The sequence below is a fragment of the Chenopodium album genome, chromosome 20 (assembly GCF_948465745.1).
Source record: "Chenopodium album chromosome 20, dcCheAlbu1.1, whole genome shotgun sequence".
Lineage (NCBI taxonomy): Eukaryota > Viridiplantae > Streptophyta > Magnoliopsida > Caryophyllales > Amaranthaceae > Chenopodium > Chenopodium album.
The window spans coordinates 17,292,603-17,300,568 of NC_137853.1; the positions used below are offsets into that span (position 1 = coordinate 17,292,603).

The 7,966-nt window shown below is 35.1% G+C and overlaps 1 long non-coding RNA gene across 2 annotated transcripts; it reads left to right on the plus strand.

Annotated features, from left to right (window-relative positions):
• Positions 1 to 4,025: 4,025 nt before the first annotated feature.
• On the plus strand, positions 4,026 to 7,190 carry LOC145598189 (uncharacterized). Of its 2 annotated transcripts, none has more exons than XR_014103502.1 (3): positions 4,026 to 4,478; positions 5,120 to 5,399; positions 6,683 to 7,190. It is a non-coding gene; the product is annotated as an uncharacterized LOC145598189 (long non-coding RNA). The 2 variants fall into 2 exon arrangements; XR_014103501.1 differs by having other exon boundaries at positions 4,032 to 4,478; positions 6,709 to 7,190.
• The last annotated feature ends 776 nt before the right edge of the window (positions 7,191 to 7,966 follow it).

The following is a 7,966-nucleotide window of genomic DNA, read 5'->3' on the forward strand; positions in this document are numbered from 1 at the left end:
CCTTCCCCAAGCATACGTTTTGAACGTTTTTCGTAAGCGTGCGTGCCTTAAGACGTTTCATGGTGGTGCTTTACGTAAAAGCACCCATAGACAGGTTTGTCATTTTACTGTACTAACGTTATAAGTGTCCGGGTTTTCTCCTTTTTCACGTATGAAGCAAAAGGAAGGCGTTTTCGTGCAGCGTAAAAATGCAAATGGCATAGTGTACAGCGTAAACTTATACGGCGTAGGTGTTGCGTAAAATTTCACCTCAGCCCAAGCTTCGCGAGATCTACCTTTCGGAACTAAAAGGTAGACTATTTACTGTAGGCGTTAGCTAACGAGTCGACAGGCTCACCAAACCTTCACGAACAAGCACTTCTTGAATGGAAGCAAATACGGTACGTAGTTAGTGAGCTTACTAACTTATCGGACAGTTAGGGTGTCCGTCCACCCCTTGTATAAAGAGCGACGAGACGATGTCGCACCTATGTAGTCACGTGCCCCCACTCATGAGACACGTGTACTTATCTTGTGGACAAAACTGTTGAGAAAATTGCTGACTTTCTTCTTTCTCACCGGATTTGGATATATGCCTCCAGTCCTGAGACATGTATTTCTATCTTGTGGACATCCGACTCGAATACCGGACCCCTTTTCGATTCGAATATCAAAAACCCCTTTTCATGCTTTTTACTTTGTTAAAGTCACGCTAAAGTTTCAATGACATATCGAGGGACTTTAGACCAACGATGACATGATTGAGAGGAAATCATCCCCTTTTATTCTTTTAAAACCGATCTCTTCTCATGACTTGACATCACCTAGAACACCTTTACTTGTAAAAGCGTTCTACAATTGCAAAGGATCAATCTAGATTCTTTAGCACGTTAAGACTAGAAAAAACTTTCTCTAGCCTTAATAGCTATTTGCTTCAAACACTTAGCGAATCAAGGATCGTTTCGACATCCTTAGCATTACTGAAAGATTCTCTATCCTTAGAGAATAGAGAACTTCGCAAAATGAGTCTCGGATTTATTTCCTTGACTACTTTGATCATCGTCTATTCTACACTTGATCAAAGTGGGGGCTAACTGTAGACACCTACTTTTGGCCTCTTGTCCCGAAAAGGAAATGCGATGATGTTACAAAAACCCGTTCTTCATGCTAGATTAAAGTTGAAGTGTTTATGGACTACGAAAAGCCTTATGAAGTAAGATAAAACCCATATTTGAGACCAAGTTATCTTAGAGCCTTGTCCGATTACTAATTAAGCCTAAAATGTGTTCATACATGTTTAAACTTGATTAATAACGGACCCAAATGCGTCAAATGCAATGATTGGATCCAACGGAACCTACATTATTGAAAACCGAGCCAAAAAGATAAACCAACCATAAAATTCCCGTGCAAGGCCTATACAGAAGGATAACCCTTTCAATGAGCTTCCCGCCGATATATTATAAGCCCAATTCCGAGCCAAAACGAAGAAGTTAAGATCAAAACACTAAACCGGACCCAAAACCGACACCCTTGCACTGCAACGACCATAACTTTTAATCCGTAACAGATTTTAACGTAATTCCAACAGCATAAGAAAGTAGACATCTAGAGCTTTCCAATGATATCTCACATGCCTAAATTCAACTTTGCAATCAAAAGTTATGTAAGTTTTAATAACACGTTTTCGTATAAGGCAAACTATAAACAAACGCAACTCAATAAGTTGCGCGCGGCACTCGAGCGCGGCTCTAAGAGTTGCGCGCGCCACTTGACGGCGTGTCTCTAAAACCCTAAACCGAGATTCCTACGCGTATGAAAAGGGGTCTTCGCACAGCTCTATAGACAGTGAAAATCAGAATTAAAAACCCTAAATTTCTGAAATCCTTAATCTCCCAAACCCTCTTACTCTTATACTACTTTTCCCTTTTTCTTCCCAACTACTCTTCAACCTTAATCTATCCATTGAAGTTCTTGAAGGTACGAAGAAGAATGAAAGTCCATAAACGCATTAAACGAAGATTTAACATAAAAGAAGAACTAGGGCTGTCAAAAGCTGACACGACACGACAACTTGACACGAACCCGACACGAAATAAGTGGGTTTGGGTCATGAATTCTCGACCCGTTTAAATAATTGGGTCGACACGAACACGACACGTAATTAAACGGGTTGGGTTTGGGTTGAAACTTTCATCCCGAAACCGACACGCATAACCCGATTATGTAAATGGGTTGAACGACAACCCGTTAACACGAACCCGACACGCTCAACCCGATTATTAAGTAGAAAAAGAAACCTGGATTTTTTATTCTAAACTTTTTTTTTTGAAACATTATTCTAAACTTATACTCTACTGGTTGTAGAAAGCATTGGCGCTATACTTAAATTTTGGGGAATGTTTGGTGGTTTAATTTGGTGGACAAACAATTTTTTGTTAACTTTTTTACATTTCACTTTTCCACTTTAAAGGTAACTAGATAGTACTCAGTTACTCTTTATTTAAGACTTATCAAATATGTAATCCATGAGCTTAAGTACTGATGCATGTTTTAGAAGTTGTCATTTTGAAGGTTGGGACTTGAGACAACTCTTATGTATTGGTTGGGTTGCTAAAACAATTTATCTTTATGTTCTTGTTGTATCTTTTGCCAAAATCAGTAGCTTTAATCTCTTGTAGTATCGTTAATAATGTATGTCTTTTTAATTATAATGTTGAATATTAATTAGTTTATTATATATTATGTGGGTTAAAAGGTTACACGGGTAACCCGTTTAATAAATGAGTTAGGTTTGGGTCAAGGGTTTTCAACCCGTTTAATAAATGGGTTAGGTTTGGGTCAAGGGTTTTTCAACCCGTTTAATATTGATACGAACACGAACACGACACGACACGACACGTTTGACAGCCCTAAGAAGAACGGTTACTTTCCTGAGCACTTAGATAAATAACTTTTCTTTTATTGTTTAAATAACTTTATTTGATTAATTAGTGTTATTTGATCACTTTAAACAAACTTTTACTTAATTAATTCACATAGTAATCTTTCGTTAATCAAGACTAGAATTTAATAATCAATTGTTGTTTTATCATTTAAGACAAGGCGAATATTGTTTATTTTCTTGTTCTTTTCACAAATTTAATTAAATAAGAATAACGACTTTTGCAATGTAATTCCTACATGATTAACGCGTGTAAATAAAATCAACTAACTTAGTTTTAGGTATCACGTTGCATATATTATTTGGTGATGAAATTGTGCAAAAGGAAGAGCTAGTAGAGGCCGCACTAGGGCTAGGATCGCGATTCCCCTCTAAAGGGAACGTTATCTTGGTACCCTCGCTCCCGAACTCATTTCTGGTTTATGTAGACCAATTTGGGCATGGGTAAACTTATTATTCATGCTAAATATCCCTTGAAATCTACTTGGGAGAAAGGCATGAACGAGGTTTATGGGTTTTCCTAAAGCTCATTGGCGGCTCGTACTTGTTCCTTACAAAAAACCGTGTATGATAGAATCATTTCTAATTCAAGGTCTCCCAAATAGTCAGGAATTCAAATCCTAATACACCCTAACAAGTGTAAAGTCCTAGGCTTCCAAAGGGACATGGACATCTAAGAAGAAGGATCCCCTACGATGGGAACACCCTCCTTACAACTAGCATTTTGCCATTAACATGTGTTCCACATACTCCTTCGTGAACTATTCTCATAGCCCTTTGGGCGTCCTTTTTGCCTACACATAAGAGAGCTCGACCTTTAGGTACCCTCTTGTGCAACTCGTCATTTATGAGTACATATTGGGAAGCTAAAAGTTTTAAAGCTCGTTTTGATCTTTTGTCAGCATAAGGAGGGTATTCTCCTTTGGTGACATAATTGAGTATGTCCGTATACCATGGTTCTTCTTCTTCTTCTTCCTCCTTGACCGCTTCATCGTCTTCTATAGCTTGAACGTATGCTGGTTTGTGCCTTTTCTCTATAGTTAAAGTCATTTGCTCAATTCACTACACCAAAAACAAGATTAAAGATCGCAAAATATAGAACGGTTAGCAAAGGTAGGCGTTCTCCAGAAGAATATAGAACATGTTTATATAAAAGGCGTTCTGTATGTTAATACATATGGAACGGTTAGCATAGTTAACCGTTCTCTATTTCTTTTTACTCAAATAATTAAAAAAATTAAATAATTATTATATATGATATAGAATGGTCATCTTGACAACCGTTTTGTATTGTATTGATTAATTGGTTTTTTTTAATTTAATTAGGAGGAAAAAAAATATACGGAGTACCCAAATTAATCAAAGGCGATTTAAAGGAATATTGAAGCGCACTTTCACTTTCACTTTCACCGCTTACTGTTTATTGCTTCAAAAAGTGAAACCTCCATAGTAGCCGCTTACTGTTTAGCCGCGCCACCACACCACGCTCCACTGCTCCACGGCCGCACAACGTCTACAGCACCGCACCTGTCTGCTGAGCAACCAGTGCAATGAGGTAGGCTCGAATATTTTTTTTTTTTTTGAAACAAAGGTTCGAATCATAGAGTAATTAGATTCTGATAATTTGTCAATCCAATTGCATGAATCATTCGAATTATGAAGGAAACAGAAGTAAATTCATAGTTTTCATCTATTAAAGTAATTTACAATTCGAATTTTAGAGGATTGAAAAAAAAAAAAACTTCAAAGTTCCAGTTTTAGGGATAAACACAATCGATTGTTTGTATGCAAATTTTTCAGGCGAATTGCAGTAAGTTCAATCAAATTACCCCTAATTTTGTCGAATTTACATTTATTTCAATTGTAATCAAAATTATTTTAGCCAAATTAATCTTACCTAAGCTCAATTTAGAACCCTAATCATTTTTTTTTTTTTGGTTTTAAACAGTGAGATAAGCATAAAATAGTACTACTATTTTTGGTTTTGGTTAGTGGTGATAATATATGTTGTTCGTAGAATTGTTGAGGATATGGCTGAGGCTATTTTTTGAATTGGGTGCCGTTTTAAAAACAAAATCTGGTTCTTGTATTGAATTTTATAATCTATTCTTGATATAGATTTTTGCAACAAATGCTTTATTTTATTTGATTTTAATGACACTTATTGGTGATGATTCTATATTTGTATATTTGTAGGTTGTTGTCTAAACATAGAAAGCAAGCAAGTGCTAATGAGGCCTCTGAAACTGATGAGGCTGAAAAATCTGCTGAGTGTGAGAATCGAAGGGATCGTACAATAGCTGCAATTGTTGGAAAAGCAATTCTGAGTGGCGTCAAAATCCCCTTGGAATGGAATCACAATAAATTGCTTTTCATCATACATTGGTGAAGTTGTTCGTGAAAGAGTGAATATCAATTATCGCGACTGGGAGGAAGTTCGGAAAGAAGTTATTTTGATCTCTCTAAATTCATTACAGTAAGCTATTTTAAACCACCTTTTGCTGCTGCTTTAACTTCTTTAACTTTTTAGACCATAACTCATTTTTAGACTGCATTTGTGACATGCATTAAGTAAAATAGTTACTCCATCATTCAAATATATACCTATAACCCAGAACATGTTAAGCATCCATTTGTGCAGTGCCTGAAAAAAAAACAACCTGTGCATTGCCTAATGAGAGGCCTGGTAGGCTGGTAGCTACTCCCCTGCTTCTTGCTAGGATTCTGCACAGAATCACCCTGCTCCATGTCTTCTAGCCATATTCAGCTATTGTTAATTAAAAATGCTCTTAAGGCTTGCCTTCCCATGATGCCTATTATTTGTTTCTGATTGTGAACCATGAGTATATGTCAATTATTTATTTCATGTGTTTTATTGCTACTGATACACCTATATGATGGTGTAAATATCAAATCTAGAAAAGTTTTTATTTTTTCTGCTGTCAAACTTGGTAGCTTGAGATATATGGCCCGGAAGAAATATTTTGCTGGACTCTTTCATTCATTAAAAGAATGTTGTGGAGAGTTTTTTTTTATGAGTGGTAGTAGTTAAGATTTAGATGGCTAAATCATTTTTCAAGGGCTGGGAATTTTAAGTTTATTTACCATTAGCTTTGGAGGATAATGAGGCAGCTAAATTTCAATTCTTTCGGTGTTTTACAAACTGAAAACTGAAATGAACAAAGTCATTCATATATGCTTATATAAAACCTCTTCCACTTAAGACATCAGTACTTTAAAGGAGAAGCATTCGTATAGTAATATTGTGAGCAGCTCGTTCTCCAATCTAATTTAAATTGATGCGAAACCAGGCAAACCAACCTCTGTACTGCACATCGTTGATAACCAATGTGGGCAATATAGTGATATTACCACATGATCCTTTTCCAATCCATTTTAAAAGTGAGAATAGTGATACAACATTATATTGTCACAGCTCAAAATGTACCAAATTATTTTAAACAATATTCTCTAAAACTGCTGAAGTAATGATACTTGCTTGTCTTTTTCATATTTCAATATTCGTTATATGCATCAGCTTCTGGATTTCCCATGCACTTTTAAATTTTATCAACTAGAAGATCTATTGGAATGAGAGCAACATTTAATTAGGCAAAAATACATTAGCAGACCAAAATTTCACAAGTCTCAGAACTAAAAACTTCTAAGGAAATAGTTTGACTAGAATGACTTACTAAGGGACTTCAAAACATCCTCAACACCATGTTTTAGTGTATTTCTTCTCAAATTTTATTGCAGGACATGCAAATAACATTTTATTGCAGGTGAATCAACATGGCTCAATTGATTTAAACAAAAGCAGGTCCAAGAAACCAACAGTTTGCATAATTTGCGAAAAGAGTATGGTATTGGTATATCAATTTATATTTAATTAGATGAATTTATTGTATATTATTAACTAATATGTATGTATTTTACATTGTTTTGTAGTATTTTAAGCAAGTTCCTCCTACATATTTTCAACAAATGATCGACAAGCTTAGGAAAAGGTGGATTTCATATGTTACTGGATACCATCCATAAATCAAATGGCAACGACGATGATTTATGTGAATTGTAGATCAATATGGTATTGGTATATCTAAGCATAATTTTTTTTTGAATCATCATTAATTAGAAAGGTGTTTTAATATTTTACTCATGTATTTGTTTGTATAGAACAAATTTTGTAGGAATGATTCAATTTAATTGTGGTTGGATGTTTTAAATTATATATATGAAGTATATTTTGATGGCTTTCGTCGTATCTGGAAATATTTTGGTTAGTTTTATTATACTGACAGTTATATTTCACATATACAGGATCATGAATTTATTTTACATAGAAAATGTGGAATTTTTCTTACAGGATAAATGTGCAAAATAAAGTACAGAATACAACAAATACAGGTCTAAAATGAAATACAAAAATAATACAGATTATCAAAATGCAGGAATAATACAAGATTAAATACGTACATGGTAATTTGAATTATCAAATATATAAAGCCGGATTTTTTTTTAAAAAAAAAAAAAAACATTAGAGAACTGTTATCTAACTTAACCGTTCTCTATTGTAATGCAATATAGAACGGTTAAGTGGCCTAAACCGTTCTATATTCCTTCCTTAATGTACGATTTTAAGAAGGGAAAAGAGAACGGTTGTGACTAACAACCGTTCTCTATTTGTTAATATATAAAACGCCTAAACGACCCGATCTATATACTTTATACATCGCTTAGCAGAAGAACGCCCCTAAGGCGATCTATAAAGCATATTATAACAGTTCTCTAAGGCCTTTTTTGTAGTAGTGATTTCCATAGGAATCCTTACCATTGAGGCTAGTCTTTCCAAGGCATCGGCAAATTGGATTTCCTCTCTAGATAGATACGTGTATTCTACCTTTTCCAATTGATCGGTGAGAGTTTCTAGATAGGTTTGGTAAGGGGCTAAGCTTTCGCTCCTTACTTTCCATCGTTTTGAGATTTGATTGATGATCAAGGAAGAATGTCTGAATATTTGAAGTTTCTTTACGCCCAATG